The 18,610-nt window shown below is 46.5% G+C and overlaps 1 long non-coding RNA gene and 1 pseudogene across 2 annotated transcripts; both read left to right on the top strand.

Annotated features, from left to right (window-relative positions):
- Positions 1–8,279: 8,279 nt before the first annotated feature.
- LOC125507986 (uncharacterized) lies at positions 8,280–10,590 on the top strand (annotated as a pseudogene). Its single transcript, XR_015603480.1, has 3 exons — positions 8,280–8,338; positions 8,434–8,497; positions 9,674–10,590. The product of XR_015603480.1 is annotated as an uncharacterized LOC125507986 (transcript).
- A 4,110-nt stretch (positions 10,591–14,700) lies between these two features.
- LOC125507985 (uncharacterized) lies at positions 14,701–17,863 on the top strand. Its single transcript, XR_015604030.1, has 2 exons — positions 14,701–17,082; positions 17,430–17,863. It is a non-coding gene; the product is annotated as an uncharacterized LOC125507985 (long non-coding RNA).
- Positions 17,864–18,610: the final 747 nt, after the last annotated feature.

The raw sequence follows: 18,610 nt of genomic DNA, 5'->3' as shown, positions 1-18,610 counted from the left end.
TCTTGGATGCTCTCACTCATATGGTTGGTGGATTCACTCAAATGGCTCTCAACCACACATTGGATGTGTAGCATGCTCTCATGTGTGGGGCTAGTGGTGGTCACATTCATCCTCTCATAGGAAATTCTCTCAATGTCACGTATGGTGGAGTCACTCATCTCACTCATGGGGTGGTGGCTCTCCTCACATGGCAATTGGGGCATCTTGTCATATGTGGGTGTCGGAGAGATGTAGGTGCAAATGTCTCCATAGATGAATGATGTAGGATGTGGCAAAACATCACTCTCCTCCGAGATCAAAGATAAGGTCTCATGCGCGCTCGCGTAGCTTGACTCGGAGTATGAGTCCAATATGGACGCCGTATTCATGTTGTTGAAGAGGTTCATGCTCGTCGTCGTGGTCGAAGGGTATGGCCCTTGCTCGACCTTCTTGTCACCATCTTGTTGTTGGAGGTCCATATGATGTGGCACCTCGTAGCTCGTCTCCATGACCGAAGGGAATTTCCCATGCTCGTCCATCTTCTTTGAGGGGCTTCCGAAGATGGAAGTGTCGCCCTCGCTCGTAGGTGGTCACCTTGTAGTTGAATATTTCGATGTAGGAGAACTCGTGGGAAGTAGGCAAAGATGATGTACGTCCAAAGGCGAAGATGCCTTGATAGCACTTGGTGAAGATGCCGAAGTGGTTGTTGTAGCCGTAGCGCCTTCTTGGTTGTGGTCGTCTCGGGGTCTTCTATTTTGCTCATGAATCTTGGACTTGGCGTGAAGTAGGGCTTGTTGGGACTTGTACATTTGCGCTTGGCGAGCATCTTCATGATGATGGTGTCGTTGTCGTGCTTGAGCTCAATGGCGTTCGTCGTCGTCGTGAACATGATGCTTGGAGGTGACTTCCCCTTCATGACGATGTGGATCATGAATGTGATGATGGTCGCCATGGAGATGTGGACGTGGACAAATTGCACTTGCATTGCTTGGGCGCTCCGAAGATGATTGACTTGCTCGTCGTCGCCTTGAGGATGATGAAGGCGAAGAATGTTTGGCCAACAAAGTCCAAATCTCCTCCATCCTTGCATCTTGCTCCTCCTTTTGTGCGGAAAATTTATTGTCGAAGTAGTCCCTTCTCCTAGCTTCGGAATGTCGTAAGTCGGTGGTTATGTTGTCGATGACTTTCATTGCTCATTGTAGTCTGAAGTGGGGAGTGTTGGTGTTGGAGTTGTTCACACCGTCATTGTTGTCGAAGACCGGAGATGAAATGACTTGCGTATCCATCACAAGACTTGAGAAAATATGAGTGGGAGGAAGAGATGAACTATACCAAATGTACCTTTACCGATGTTGAAAATGGATCAATGATTACTCAATGATGTAACAAGGAAATAGCACAATTGGTACCGATCTCATCAATTTCTCACACCTACACAAATAAGGCTTATGGTGGAGCTCGGTGAGGATAGTGGCACAAAAATTTGATGCAAAATGTTAGCAAGAGTCAATAATGTTGAAAGAGATTCACAAATTCGCAAGTGAAACAAGTAGACCAATAGCAATATGTGGTACACGGGAACACACACACAGAGATAGATAAATGGGGTCGTGCAACCAAGGAATGAGCACAAAATGTGAAATCCACGAAAAACGCTCGTGTTGCACAACTCAAGAGAGACGCTAGCATGATTGCTCAATAGGCGGATACGACACTTGTGCACAACCTATGATATGCAAAATGTATCAACTTTCTATCCCAAGTATGCTATGTATGTATGATTCCCGGTGTTCCTCTCAAGATGATCCAAGATGATCGGATATGACAATCTTATATGCAATATGGTATGATGCTACGGCTCTTCCTTACAAGCTTTTTGTTCTCCATTTTGCTTAAAAGCTTATTCTTTTTTTGTATATGGTCACTTTTGCACAATGCACAAACCAAGATAGCAATTGTGTATATGCGGGAACAAACTTGAGGCACACGAGATGTCAGAGTAATGGGCCACGGGTAGGCTAACCCAGGCCCAGAACCTTTCAAGACATTGAGGCAGACTACGCCCCTCGAGATCCCAGGACGAAGAGCCGCCTTCTGAGAGTCGGCGGCGAGGCGGCCGGCTGCCCACTCGCGGCCGAGTCCTAGGGACGACTTCAGGATGAGCCGACTGTTGGAAATATGCCCTAGAGGCAATAATAAAATGGTTATTATTATATTTCTTTGTTCATGATAATTGTCTATTGTTCATGCTATAATTGTGTTATCCGGAAATCGTAATACATGTGTGAATACATAGACCACAACACGTCCCTAGTGAGCCTCTAGTTGACTAGCTCGTTGATCAAAAGATAGTCATGGTTTCCTGACTATGGACATTGGATGTCATTGATAACGGGATCACATCATTAGGAGAATGATGTGATGGACAAGACCCAATCCTAAGCATAGCTCAAAGATCGTGTAGTTCGTTTGCTGTAGCTTTTCCGAATGTCAAGTATCATTTCCTTAGACCATGAGATTGTGCAACTCCCGGATACCGTAGGAGTGCCTTGGGTGTGCCAAACGTCACAACGTAACTGGGTGACTATAAAGGTACACTACTGGTATCTCCGAAAGTGTCTGTTGGGTTGGCACGAATCGAGACTGGGATTTGTCACTCCGTATGACGGGGAGGTATCTTTGGGCCCACTCAGTAATGCATCATCATAATGAGCTCAATGTGACCAAGTGGTTGATCACGGGATCATGCATTACGGTACGAGTAAAGTGACTTGCCGGTAACGAGATTGAACGAGGTATTGGGATACCGACGATCGAGTCTCGGGCAAGTAACGTACCGATTGACAAAGGGAATTGTATACGGATTGATTGAATCCTCGACATCGTGGTTCATCCGATGAGATCATCATGGAGCATGTGGGAGCCAACATGGGTATCCAGATCCCGCTGTTGGTTATTGACCGGAGAGGCATCTCGGTCATGTCTGCATGTCTCCCGAACCCGTAGGGTCTACAAACTTAAGGTTCGGTGACGCTAGGGTTGTAGAGATATTAGTATGCGGTAACCCGAAAGTTGTTCGGAGTCCCGGATGAGATCCCGTACATCACGAGGAGTTCTGGAATGGTCCGGAGGTAAAGATTTATATATAGGAAGTCCAGTTTCGGCCATCGGGAAGGTTTTGGGGGTCGCCGGTATTGTACCGGGACCACCGGAAGGGTCCCGGGGGTCCACCGGGTGGGGCCACCTATCCCTGAGGGCCCCATGGGCTGAATTGGGAGGGGAACCAGCCCCTGGTGGGCTGGTGCGCCCCCCTTTGGGCCTCCCCTGCGCCTAGGGTTGGGAAACCCTAGGGGTGGGGGCGCCCCCCACTTGGCTTGGGGGGGAAGCCACCCCTTGGCCGCCGCCCCCGTGGAGATTCATCTCCTAGGGCCGCCCCCCCCCAAGGCCCCTATATAAAGAGGGGGGAGGAAGGGCAGCCGCACCCCTTGCTCTTGGCGCCTCCCTCTCCCTTCGTAACACCTCTCCTCCCCGCTTGCGCTTGGCGAAGCCCTGCCGGGATCCTGCTGCATCCACCACCACGCCGTCGTGCTGCTGGATCTTCATCAACCTCTCCTTCCCCCTTGCTGGATCAAGTTGGAGGAGACGTCTTCCCAACCGTACGTGTGTTGAACGCGGAGGTGCTGTCCGTTCGGCACTTGGTCATCGGTGATTTGGATCACGACGAGTACGACTCTATCAACCCCGTTCTCTTGAACGCTTCCGCGCGCGATCTACAAGGGTATGTAGATGCACTCCTCTCTTCCTCGTTGCTAGATGACTCCATAGATTGATCTTGGTGATGCGTAGAAAATTTTAAAATTCTGCTACGTTCCCCAACACCGACTCCTAACTGGCGACTTCTAGAGAAGCCGGCCTTGGGGAGTCGGCCCGCGACGCCAACAACCCCCATGCCCTCATAAAGAGGGACGGGACGGGGAGTGGCCACAGTAAGCTCCACTCCCACCCCTTTTCCAAGGGCAGGCGTGGCTACGTTACGCCGTACCCGCGGAGATCTCCGCGCGGCGCAACACTGTTGCCATGTCGGCCCTGACATCAGCCCTAGGGGGCAGAGCCCTGTGCCCACGACGGTCTGCTGGTACGACCCAGGGATGATGGGTCCCACCAGTCGGCAGGCGTACGAAAGACGGCGAAAGCACCACCAGTCGGCCCGGATGGGAGTCGGCTACCAGAAGTCGGCCGGCCCCTCCCACGGGCCCCACACGCCATTAATCAGACACGACAAGTAGTGGCCACAGTGATCGCCCGCCAGACGGCGGGGCTGTCACCATGACCTGATGACCGAGCATGCGTCATTAGAGGCACGGCTACAGTAATCTGCAGCCGGCAAGACCCGCCCGCGGCGGACGCGGCCTGTTGGCTCCACACCAAGCCAGTCGGCGGGCCCCAGGAGTCAGCGGATAAGACGGCGGCCAGAGAGACTGACGGCTGGGCCCGCGCCTAGCCGGATTACCATTGTACCCCTGGGGGGTAGGCCTATATAAACCCCCCAGGGCATCCATGCAAAGGGTTAGAATCCATTAGCACTAGACCAGATCATATAGGAAGGAGAGAGCTAGCCTTGCCTTCTCCTATCTCCAGGAAACAGCTCAAGGAGCAACCGTGTAAACACTTTGCCACAGTGATCATGCGGAGACCCCGTAGAGCAACAGTAGGGGTATTATCTCCCTGGAGAGCCCTGAAGCTAGGTGAGATTCGTCGACGTGCATGTCTTCGCCTTATCACGTTTCCAGGCACCGGCGACGTTCTACTCGCCCCCACCATGATAAGCCATCCTTTGGCATATGTCGCACCCAACCCCCGACACGAGATGATATGATACCAACATGATGTGTATGCAATGAATGGTGTAGATCACTAATGTGCACAAGTAACGTTGCCGGCAATACTCAAATGGCTAGTCTCGATAGGCAAGTGACGCAAAATAGGCTAGGGGTTATCAATGCAATGGCAAGGGGAATATACAATGGAGGGATACCACGATGCCAAGATGATATGGAGGTTACCGTCCATGGCGATGATGAGTGGCGGTGTTCTTGATGTAGATACCAAGATGATGGAGACTCGTCCCTAAGTAGCCGAAACACCTTAGGAAACGGAAAAACCGCGAACTCAAAATCTCAAACGTCAAATGTCAAAAATGGTGGTAGCGGGAATGCGGTGGTGGTTGCGGAAGTATTGGTGGAAACCTGGTCAAAATGGGTTAAGGTAGAAGGGTATGAAGGACTATACACCATGTCGGAGTTGTAAGCACGGTCCCTAAGTAGCCGAAACACCTTAGGAGACACAACTCACAACACTAACAAAATTGGTTAAGTTTGGGTGGCGGAAGTGTATGGTGGGCAAGGTTATGTGGTAGTGGTGGTGGTTGATGAAGAAGGAACCATCCCTAAGTATCCTAAACACCTTAGGAGACTCAAATCACAACTCAAACAACCACTATGCGAAGGGGAACAAAATTGGTTAGGCTGCGGAAGTCGGTGGTGGTGTAGCGGATAATGTGGTGGAAGCCCTAGGCAAAGATGCCAAAGTTTTCAAAATTTGATGGAGTCAAATGATGTTGGAAGTATTTTTGTGAGAAGGGGGACGTCAATAGTTTCAAAACGAGCTAAAGAACGTCAAAATCGGAGTTCGGATGAATTAGTTATGGCCGAAACAAGAATCAGCCGAAGTCAGTTTTTACAAGTATCGGACGTCCGTAAATGGACGGATGTCCGGTCATCGGACGTCCGGTCGGGTCAAAAATTCGCTAAGTTCAGCTCGGGTTAGGGGTTCCAGTCGTCCGGTAAGGTCGGGCGTCCGGTGGTTCGTGGGGCTCCGGACGTCCGGTAAAGTGACGGTCGTCTGGTGTATCGGGATCAACGTGAGATGCGAGTTTTGGGACGCGATTTTAGGCGGAAATTGATGATTTTGGGGTCAAAATTGATGAGATTTCGTGAATGGAAAGTGGGGAAACTTGGGGAAATGCTAGATCCACTTGAAACCAAGCAAATCCATGGATCAAATCCAACAAAACTTCATAACACCAACAAATCACAAAAAAATTGAGGCTATTTTCGGTGGAGATTTTCGAAATTGGGAAAGAACACAACAAAATCAAGCTAGACAACAAAGAAGGGAGGATTCGAAATCGTGATCAACGTGGCTCATGATACCAAGATGATGTAGGGTGGAACCCTAGATGGACGATCTTTCACGAAAGGAGCGGATCCCACGATGAACACGAAGAAGACGAGGGGAAACACGAGGGGAAACACAAGAGAATCACTGAAACCAACAAGAACGATCACACATATGCTAGATCCAAGTACACATAGAGATCACACGATCCAAAGTCAACACGGGACGATACAAAGGGTAACCGGTTCTTCTCCGTGAGGAGGTCTTGATGGTCTTCTCCGTGAGGAGGTCTTGAATCCAACGTGGATCTTCTCCGAAGAGGGGCCGCGGTCTCTCTCAAGGAGTAGATCTGTATGGATGAGCAAAGCTCTATCTCAAATGAGCTAAACCAATGCTAACCCTCAAATGGAGGAGGTGGAGGAGTATATATAGTCTAGAGCCACGAAGGGGTAAGTGATGGGCGAAGGGGTACATGGGCCTCGGGCCCGATCTCTATGCGCAGACAGACGTCGGACGTCCGGTGGGTATTGGACGTCCAGAGGCTCGGGACGGTCCGGACGTCCGGAAGTCTCCGGACTTCCGTAAATAGCATTCTGTCACCGTGGCACCGGCCGTCCGGTGGCGCTCGGTCGTCCGGGGCTTGGGGCGTGTCGGACGTCCGGTCCGCGTCGGTCATCCAGCCGTCATAGCATTCGTGGACTGACTCTTCAAGCTGGTGGAAGCTCCAGGCGTCGGACGTCCGGCGAGGTCCGGTCGTCCGGAGGCTATAAACTTCGGGCAGCTTCTTCTCTTGGTCCTTGTACTTGGCATCCTCGCTAGCTCGTCCGTTGGATGTGGTGACTCTGTGTCTTTCCTCTAAGTACCTGATCATGCATAGCACACACGTTGGAGGTAGTAGCCATGTCTCACATGTAGAAAGTGAAGGTTCGGAGTTCACCTTGTGTCCAATGGCGTATGTTCGAGGTCTCATCATATGTCCTCTTGGGGCTTGGAGAGTAGTCGGAGTGTACATGGGGATGAACGTGGGATGCTCCGCATCAGGTGCGCTCTCACCCGCCGCCATGTGTCGCGCTTTGGACGATCCCTCTTGATTTCTTTCCACTTTTTAGATGGTTTTTGTTTTGCGTTTTTTACTTTTCGGTTTTCCACCGGTCTTTTTTAGCTTTTTGACAAAATAATATAAAAGAAAAATTGCGCAAAAAACACTTTTTTTACGAGAGGCATGATTTTGCTTCGGCGAGAGGTATGGTTTGGCTTCTGCGAAAGGCCGTGTCTCTTGGAAACAAAAAAACACGTTTTCGCTTTTTCCTTCTTCTGTGAGAGCACGATTTTGCTTTCGCGAGATGCACGGCCGTGCCTCTCGGAAACAATTTTTTTTAAATATTTTTCCGTTCTTTTTCTTCAGCGAGAGGCACAGTTTTGCTTCCGCGATGTGCCTCTCGAAAACGAAAAAAACACATTTTCTTCTATTTTTCATCCATGTGAGGCACGGATTTGCTTCCGCGAGAGGCATGGCCGTGCCTCCCGAAAACGACTTCCGGACAGGAAAAAAAAGTGCTTCTGATTCAGTTTTTTCATGAAAAAAAAGTTTATCAAAACCTATCAAGATGTGATCTAGTTTTGAAAATCTCGGCGCGAGTAATCCAACAGTGAAAATGATTCAAGATTTGGACGCACGGTTTAAGAGATAAACCATTTTGATTAAACGAATCTACGAAAAAAGGAAAACTCTCCGGTTGCACAAGTGACACATTTGCAATGCGTCATTTGTCACATCACGAGGAAGTGGATGGTGCGGACGGGCTCGCCTGCTCCTTGTACGTGTGCCAATCAGACATTGACGCGTTCCAAACCTTATTGAATGCGATCGTAGAAACGCGTCAGATACGGCCAGTGCAACAGCGGTCGACGGTGACGGGTCCGTGCGAGGTAACGCTGGATTAGCGGTACACCATGCTCCTGTCCTGGTACATGACTCTCCTATCGGTACATTATGGCGGACGTTGAAACCGGCCCGTCGCGCAAACGGCGCCGTGTGGGTCCATTCTCGCAGCCGACGCAGAAAAATAAAAGGAAAGAAATATATCCTTTCGAGCGCCGCACAAGGCGAGAAGCTCAGAGCTATGGCGATGACGGAGGCGGGAGGCGACGGATTCGAGTTCCTATCAGATCCAATTAACAGGTACTCCTCGTTTTTGTTCCCCTCATTTTTGTTCCCAGTGTTAGTCGCTGCAGGTAGAGGGTCATCTTATCAGTGGACTGGCTTGTTTTACATAGATTTCCCCGGTTGGATCTCGCCGCGGGCGAATCCTTGCTGCGCAACGAAGGAAATCAATCTCTGGTATGCACGGTCGCTCAATCCAGCCATAATGGTGTGGGCGGTGCAGCGGTGACAGTACAAGTGAAATTTGACAGCGGTTCCAATGGGTGGCCCTGTCGAATTCAGAGCATTCGACATGCAAAGATGATACACAAGCACCTAGCTGGACCAACAGGTATACATATGTGGGGGTGTATTTCTACTTGGAACATATATAAATTTTGAGTGGACTCTGACTATATTTTAGTGAAAACTGTTCATGATTCTAGTGCTCTGAATTATAGTGAACTCTGTTGATTATTCCAGACAAGATTGGAGTGATTTGTGGTTAAAATGATGGTACCTTGTCCAGTCTGGGACTCTGACTATATTTTAATGAAAACTGTTTGTGATTTACATGTTTCTGAATAATGCATTCCCAAAACATTGGTTACCAGTATCTGTCACTGCATCTAGAGTATCACCTTATCTATGGACTGTTGTGTAACATAGGTTTCGCCTGCCGGACCGCACCGCCAGTAAATCCTTGCTGGACGGCGAAGCAAATCAAACTTTGGCATGCACGGGCGCTGAATCCAGCATTTGTGATGTGGGCGATGCAGCGCCGACAGCACAAGTAGATGTCAACAGTACTTGAGATGGGACGGCCCTATCACTACTGAACTCAGAACATTCGACAGGCAAAGACGATCCTCAAGCACCTGGCTGGACCAAGAGGTATACAATTGTGGTGGCTGTGTGTTTTTACTTAGAACATATGACAATTTTGAGTGGTCTGTTTAAATTTATTCCTTTAAATTATAATGATAAATGCTGATTTTCCCGTAAAATATAGGAGTGTAGTTTAATTGTTGATACCTTGTATTTTGTGATCATATGCTATTCAAAACTGTTTCTGAAATTACATGTTCCTGGATAATGAAGCAGGACAGTACAAAGTTGAGGAAGTCAGTAAAGGGAAAACCTATTTCATGCAACGGTACCATCCAGAGAAATATGAAAAGTGATGCAGGGTTGTAAGTGGAAGTTGTTGATGATGGAACGGAGCTGATATGTGAATGTGCTAATTTTGAGCACACGGACTTGCTCTGTTGTCACGCTGTTAAGGTAACAAAACCTTCTTCTCTATTGATAACACGGTGCCTCCTCCGTTTCCACAAATAGCACAATTAAGAATACCCACGATGTTTGTTGCAGGTCCTTGATTTCCTCGGCATAGACCATATATCAGCAAAGCATATTCTGAAACGGTGGACAAAGGAGGCAAGAGATCTACTGCCAGCCCACCTGTCACGTCTTCGTAAGGATATAATTTCTGTGAATTCAATAACATAAGGGCACTCAAATCTGTACACACATGCACTTGAAGTAGTCAGGCTAGGAGATGCAAATACAGAAGCGTATCCGCGTATGAGTGTGCAATGGACATCTTGAAGACAACAATGGATAAACTGACACCAATAGCCGTTGTGCGAGATGGATTGGAAGAAAGAATTCAGGAACATAAGAACAAAGATAAAGAATCCCTTGCAGCAATTGCACCCTCCAGCAGCAGTGGGAGTGACGCTGAAGGAAGTGCAGTGGGAAATTTTGTAGGATTAAAGCCTCCAGAACAAAAACGAAAGGCCGGTCGACCAACCACCAGCAGGGACAAACCTCCATATGATGATCGGGGTGCAAAAAGCAAGAAGTACAAGCGACCACCAATTGCACAAGATGTAGAGAGATGTGGTACAAGTAAATGCGTTTCTGTAGTATATGCAAGGGAGCCAGGGCACAAGAGCAATACACGTCCACAGCGAGGGGATCTTCCTCGAAAGGAAAGGAAAGAGGCGAAATGCTCAAACTATAGCGTCGGTGGGCACAGGAGAAACACCTGCAGCTGCAGCAAGCCAAAAGTTGTTCTGCATGTGGTTGAAACAATAGCTTTGGAGACGAATTTTCCTTAGTTTTGGTTTTTAGGAACTCTGTTGTTGAGGGCTCCGCAGCCAATAGTTAGGAATCTGTGTAATAAAAAAATTGTTGATGCTTCTCTGCTATGTGTTGTACTACTTGTTAACTTGACAACGTGTTGTATCCTTATCAATGAGACTATTGTGATTTAAGTGAGATCATTTTCACCTGTGTGCATGGTCTTCTCAATTTTCATCATTTTGTATTTTAGATTTTGCTTTGTTCTACAGGTTTCTCCGCAAAAAGAGTTTCAGTTTGTTCGTCAGAAAACAAAGTAGGTTGGCAACGTACAGTTGGGCCCTGGTGGACCCACGTACGGCGCTTCCCACCATCAGACGGGGTCACCGCTCGTAAACGGCGAGAGGAACATTGTCGTGACGCCTTTATTTGAGTACATCTTCGCACGTACAAAACTGCACCGTCGCAACCCAACGGCCGTCTAGTCATGACTTTGGTATATACGCCAGCGTACCCTGTATGACCCACATCCCCATAACGCAATCAACGCCTCGCGATACCAGGAGCCTGCGAGCTCGTCCACGCCTAGCAATTTCGGAGTTGTTAAATGAAAACAAGATGTAACTCAATGAATGAATCAAGTGTAATCTTTCCATTGATCAATTGGATATATATATACAAGTCGAAGAAGCGTCTCGAGAGGGCACCGACATGGGGAAGAGGTGCCTGTACGGACGTAGACGTCTGTACGGGCAAAGGGACGCGACCATACGGACACAAGCGTCCGTACGGCGCTTGGACACTATAGCCTATTTCTAACACTCCCCCTTGTACAACGCCGTCTTGTATGAAAAATTATCAATCTTCGGAAAGTCCATTGTTTATAATTGATCATCTTGTATGACTCCTCCAAAAACCCTGTGGGAAAAATATGAGGAGACTAGTGTGTATGATATGCTGCCAAAACTCCTTCAAACCCAGTGGGAAAAATAAGGAGAAAATGATGCAACATATAATGGTTGTTGCCTCTTTCAACTCAACATGAGAAACCCATAGAGTTCAGAGGACAATAAATATGTCGTATATACTTTCCCAAAAACCCCGGTGGGGAAAACAGAAAGTATGACATATGATCTCATGTTGATATTACCTCATTAAAAACCTTTATGAGAACCTGTATAGTAAACTCATGAAGGGAAAAAGAGTATAATATGATGCATTGAACAAGAACAATTTAGGAAGATACTCCCCTGATTCTTGCATATTCCGAAGTCGACATATACCAATTCCATGTACACATTCCTGGAATGTAAAAGTTGGTAGAGACTTGGTGAACAAATCAGTTGCATGATTTGACTTGCAAGATATGCAATATAGTGATATTGCTTATTATGTAATATGTTTGCATCCGGGCAACACAAGAAACATTATCGTTGAGATAATGGTTGGTGGATGTAGCCATGTGGTCTGTTTCGAAGACTCTTCATGAGAGGGCTACCACACCTAGTAGGAACACTAAGCTTGTCTACAATCTGACATAGTGGGGATCTGATCGATGTATCCAATGATATTGGTGTTCACATTTCTGTGAAACTGAAAAACCAGGACAAGATGTTTGATGCCTTGGAGATATCGAAAGATATTCTTGAGTACCAACCAATTATGTTTGGTGGATCCAATGGCATTAAGGAACGTTGAGTCCCAATATTTCATTTCCATCATCTCTTGGTCTAAATAGATCTTTCTCTACGTCTAGAGAATGAACCACCATGAGAGTTATGGATGTATAATACTTGTCCACAATGAATTTTTCCAATATATTTTGGATATAGACAACATAGTGTACCAAAATGTATGAGCGAAGGTGCTCAAGTTGTAGTAACGAGCGGTATCTTAGTTTTACCCAAATCCTTCATTTAAACTCCGTCGTTTAGATGATTACATGTATCGTCATTGCAGGAGTAATCATTGTGTATGACAGACAAACATGGATAACCATCATTGTAGGAGTAATCCTTGTGGAAAGGAACTCACTAAGTCGGTTGTACCAAATGAACCGACAACAATAAGTCATATGGTGACTTACTGATTTTTACACAATGTATGTTGCATTTTGTATTTCGATTTAGAATTGAGATTCCATTGGAAATCAATCGTATATGTCTGAATGTAGTGAGCCACATGGATATGTGATCACTACATCTATCAACTGCAGAGATAGATAATTTTGTACTGCCAATGATATAAGTTATCGGAATGAGATTCCACCTCTAGAGAATAGTTAGGTATCTGCGTAAACCCTTGTGCTACAATACTTGCTCTTTGTTTCACCACCTCGTTGTTCTCAATTCTCTTTCCAGAAGAAAACTGGTGTAGGTTTTGCTTATGAATACCTTCCCATTATTGAGCAAGATCATTTCTACCTAGATTATACTCTTTGCTTGAGTTCAGTCCGAGTGTTGTTCACACTTTGCCATGGCCATGGTCTTTGGATCTGAATCATTTGAAAGGTTTTTGCAATCTAGTTGAGAAATATATGTCAACAATTGTAGACTTCCGGTTATATGATTCTTCATATATATATATATATATATATAGTTGATGGACATATCGTTACCCATGGTGACTGCTCGTGATTTCCCAATGCGATTGAGTCGGGTATTCCGGTGTCCCGGTCATTGTGTGCACTATGACCTGGGTTAGTGGAGGTTTCCCGTCCACTAGGTGTATACTACCCATCAGGTGTCTGCCAACGTGAAGTTGACTTGCATTTACTGATTCACAGGCCTTAATATCCTTGCTTGTGAGAAGCTGAATCCTGATGTACTTCTACCACACATCTCCCCTGTTGCTTTGAACGGGGAGTGGAGTGAATTTTGTTGGTACCTCCACTCTTTCAGGTGTACTTTTGCAGGATTGTGGGATTGTGTGACACCTTTATAGTCAGTAAATGAATCTGGCAGGTTATTTGCAGTATATTGCAAATCTTCTCAACGCATGGCTCAGCTCTTTGAGTACGTGGATATGAGGCAGAAATGTGTTGAACATTCCACTAATTTCCTGGCATTCTTTATGGTACTTGAATTCTCCCCCTAATGCCTGGAAATATTCCTCACTAAATCAACATACTGGCCTTGAATAACTCCACATGCGAGGGGCTTGAGGTATTGACGGTAATACAGTTATTCCTCACATAGATCCCAACTATATGTTGAGGGGCCAATGATGTATGTCGGGGTGATGATTTCGGTGTGTAACCGATTTACCGCAGATAGGAAATACTTGGTAGATTTCCACGTATCAAAGATAGAGGGGAATAATATTATGCAGTTTGGTCATGAGCGTGTAAAACTGCATGACTCCAACGTAAAGTTGGTAAGTTGCAATTCTAAAGTAAAGATAATGCAATGAGCTTAACTCTTTGGATAAAGGATTCTACCAAACCATTTTGAGTCCAGACATTAGGACAAATTACTAAACTTCAATCCGAGGGCCATAGGAAGGCACTCAAGAAGAATTCTACAATGTTATCCATTCAATTTGCTTGAAATCGATGTCAGGATAATGAGTCAATGGTTTCGTGTGGATAAACCACACCTGAGACCATCATATAGATGTGTCTTTTAGAACCATGAAACACCTGAATAGTCTAGTCAATGGATGGGAAGAACCACTTACCTCAACTTGATACATTCAAGGAGTCTGAGTGGTTTAGCGTAGACTTTAAGGTGCGTGAGCCTTAAAATTAGCTTCCCTGTGTCACATGTAGTGCATACAAAATCAAAATATTGTTAGAATTTAGCATCATAATAATCATAAACTATTGGAATTGCTGATAGTTCCAGTTTCAACCCAGTGTCTCGATGACCAAGGCGAGTATGCCAAGTTTTCATGTACAAGACATTTTGGAAAACTATCTTGGGCGCAACATGTGCTACGGGTTTTGTAGTATGTGTAGTACAATCCAGATGATACATAGAGAATGTGCTTGCCATATCCGTTGCATATGGTAAAGAGAATGTATTCCTCTTTCTTGTCAGCATAAGTTTCGCTATGGAAACCATTTTGACGGATATCACTATAGCTTAGTAGGGTACGAGTTAAACGTGGGAAGGAATAAAACATCCCGACGTTACTCAAGTACCCACAGGGACAGTAAATATGACTCGAGTTGAGCCAACAAATACCTCATCGCATCTAGCGATTTTAGAAAATCTCTCCTTTCTCTCAACGAGAGTGGAAACATTTCACTTCCCTGAGTATAGAGTTCGTGGTGCATATGTCCACTTGGCACAAATTATCTTTCATCAGATTGACCCGCATAGAAATCTATATATAGACATGAAGATTTTCAATATGAAAATCACTGTCAGATATACAAAATACATACAAATGTATTTGTACCAAAGTGCTGATACAATATATTGTGATATATAATATATGATGACAACAATAATCATGTTCTTATTAGAACATCAGAAATGAACATAAATAAATAGATCACTAAGGAGACTAAGGGACTAAATGTATAGTCTCCAAACATGTTAGTTGATGCATATTCAACCATCATACTCTCCATGCTCATAGGGTCTCGTGACAGCTTGATGGTGTCAGGTTGAGGGTTTGAAGTGAGTTTCAAACCATTACCCTTGAGGTCCTTTGCGTCCCGGTGGCGTGGCTTGGGTTGCACGCGCTATCTCATGGGATGCAAGACTGATCTTGATATCCACGGCCCGCTTAAGTAAGTTGTGGCCATTGAGGACAAGAGCCTCAAATTGTTAGCCATCGATTACTTATAGGGGCAAGCCAGAGACAATTAATTTACAAGAAGTAAATTAAAAACCATCATGGTTGATGTTGTAATGAACTTAGCAAAATCAATGGGTATTTCAAGAAGTTATCTTGAAACCATTAATGCGAATCTCAAATTGCTAATTGTGACACCTTGAAGATAATCTCCAAAATGGATTAGATCTCGCAGCACTAGGGAGTATAATCTAATGAAATCAGTAGATACTCATTCCTAATGCCTTATGTAATGACTTAATAAAATGTGTGGGAGAGTTGTAAAGCAATCATAATGTTGAAATGACAAAATGTAGGCTTTAACAGTAGTCATTGATAATCTACGTAGGCAGTAGATCTACATCACTACCTTGTGATCTCAAGCATCAATTTGAAGGAATCACTAAGAATTTTGCATATCAATTATTGGTCGTATTAAGCCAGAAAGGCTCAAGATGAATTGATTTGTATTTGCAAGAAATTAAAATAAATCTCAATTGCAAATAGTGGATGCATAATTTCAACATGTAGAACATGGAAATATATTACATCATAGATAGATTCTGGACTACATATGGTACTCAACAGAAAAACACTACTAATGTAGTGAATAATAATGATGTTGTAAACTTGATGCTCAAGTGAAAAACTCGACTTGTATAGACCTCAAATTAAATGAGATGATTTTGTATCAAGTTGCAAGATAATTCAGCAGGGTGAATTAATATTTTGCGAGAGAAAATTAATCAATCGCAATGAGATTGTTTTGCGAGAAAAAAATATTTCTCAATCGTAAATCAACATTGTTCTACGAGAAAACTTAATCTCAATCGTAAAATAGTGTCGTTGTATTGGTAAAGGATATGTCAGGCATTAACAACCATGTATTTCTGGAATTTTAAAATGCAACAGAAAAAGATTTAAATACAGATCTGGCCTAAACATGACAAATGCCAATAAATAGCAATAGTTGTTGGAGCACTAATCTGCTGAAAAGCTGAAAATACAAGCAATTAAGCAACTAATGCAAATTAGACTAGTCACAATGAAGAGTAACATACACTAGTAACATACACATATCTTTAGACTATGTTACTATTTTCATAGTGGGTAATAACATAAGTGTGATAACACGCAAAGATTCATTTATTAGGTTATAGACTCATATCGCATTGGGACATGTGATGTTACAGTAACTAGCTAAGTTACTACAACTACTTTTTTCCTCATTAACTCATTGCCACATAAGCAAATTTGCTGAGTTGGACTCAATGTTAACCGCATGCAAATAGGCCACGTAGAGCAGCCCAGCCAAGACCAGCCTGGTCTAACTAAACGGATAAGGAAGAGTAGCCAGGAAGCGATGCCCCAGCCGCATGGATCCCCAATTCACACGACCAGCACAGGCGGAGCCCCCACGGCCGGTGGGCGAGGAGCTTCCGCTGCGCTCTTCCTCGTCGGAGGAGCCGCCGGGGAGGCTGGTGCCAGGCGTGACGCCATTGGAGAGGCTGCTCGCGAAACCGAGCACGGTCGGGCTCCATGTGCCAGCGCGAGCGGAGTGCGTGCTTGAAGACGCGGGCACCGCGCGCCAGCAGTATCTCGCTGGCGCCTGAGGGTGTCGGTGCCGACCGCCGCAGGCGCGCGTGGAGACGGGCTGGGCGCCGCCGAGACGTGAGCGTTCGTGGCCATTGGTCGCCGCTTCAGTCGGCCGCCGGAAGTTCAGTCGCGCAGGGGCCGAGCCGCGCGGATGCCTTAGGCGGTCGTGCCACAGGGCCGCGGGAAGCCGCGCTAGTGGAGCCGCTGCGTCGCGGCCGGCCCGCTGATGCGTCGAGTGATCGAGGCCTCCTTGCTGGTGCATGGCTGAGGGCAGCCGATGCGTGCGCTCCAGTGGCGACTGGCGAGAGCCCAAGGTACTAATCATGATAGCGAGCATGTATATACAATATTATATATAGGAAAAGAAGCACCTTAATCATTCAGCAATTAGATCAATTATTTGGTGTCTGCGTGATGGGCACAGTTAGAATGCTGTCCAGGGTGATTGATTTGCCCATCGGACTTGTTCTTGTTGATCTTGTGCCGTCACCGATTATTTCTTCTTCTATCCAAAAATTTCTTCCGGTTCCTGTTTCCGCAGAGATCAATCGATCTGGACATGCTCACAAGCGATACCTTATGCATAATTGAGAATCAGTTATTAGATCACAGGAATACAAAATTAAATAGATCTCCTGATCGATGAAGTTCTCCTATGTAGGGATGTATCCATGCCGATGCCGAGCGGCGCGCTGTGCCGTGAGCGGCCATTGCCGTGCCCGGCCGCATCTCGGGTAGAGCGGACGCGAGAGCCGCTCGTGGGGATAACGACAGGCCCGATGTCATCGCTCCGGAGGGCCGGCCAGGGGCATGGCCTCGAGCGCCGCCGATCTGCATGGATGCAAGACGAGGGCCGCCTCGACCACCAGGGAGCAGCGCTGAAGGAGTGGTCGTCGCCTCGCTACTCTTTGCGTCGTCTCCGACCTTGGTTCTCCGGGTCGCGCCGTGAGGCCGATAGGATCGCTCCGCCGGGAGCGTGTTGATAACGTGTTAAATGAAAACAAGATGTAACTCAGTGAATGAATCAAGTGTACGACGCGTTTGGTTCGTGCCATTTTTGCTGTCTCCCGAATACAGTGGATCACGATTACGTTACCAGCGTTTGTTTCGGCAGCGTCGGTTTCAGCTCCCGTGTAATCGTAAACCGTTCTCCACAAAATCGAAAACACCCGATACAGCCTGGTATGGAATAACGACGCTCGTCCTGATCGTTTTCTTCCGCGTGAGGACCAAGAAGCAGCGACTTGCAGTACCATCGCCGTATCAATTCACCGCCGCTGAGCGTCGCGGATCTCCAGTCACCTCCGCCGCTGAGCGCCGCCGATCTCCAGTCGCCTCCACCGCCAAGCGTCGGCGATCTCCAGTTGCCTCTGCCGTGGGCGCCGCTGATCTCCATTCGCCGCCGCGGTCGTCGTGGGTACCGCCGCCGATCTCGCTTCGCCGACGTCATGGGCAGCGCCGCTGATGTCGCTTCGCTGCCGTGAGCAGCGGCGTTGTTCTGAACGGCTGGTGATCTCATTTTCCGTCAAGGGCCATCCCAGCCACCGTCCGTCGTCCGGTCCTCCGGCATAGTCTACAAGGCTGGCGACGGTACTCCACGGTCTTCCTATTCCTTTGCGTGAACCAAACACATCATGTAATCACGTAGCCTCAATCTATTACAGTATATTCTCATTACAATAGTGAATACATTACCTGAACTCCAACCAAACGCGTCGGTAATCTTTCCATTGATCAATTGGATATATATACAAGTCGAAGAGGCGCCTCGAGAGGGCACCGACATGGGAAAGAGGCGCCTGTACGGATACAGACGTCTGTACGGGCAAAGGGACGCGACCA

The sequence above is a fragment of the Triticum urartu genome, chromosome 5A (assembly GCF_056163025.1).
Source record: "Triticum urartu cultivar PI428250 chromosome 5A, HENAU_Tu73, whole genome shotgun sequence".
Lineage (NCBI taxonomy): Eukaryota > Viridiplantae > Streptophyta > Magnoliopsida > Poales > Poaceae > Triticum > Triticum urartu.
Note: the sequence above shows the minus strand (reverse complement) of the source record. Positions and strands in the feature narration are given on the sequence as shown.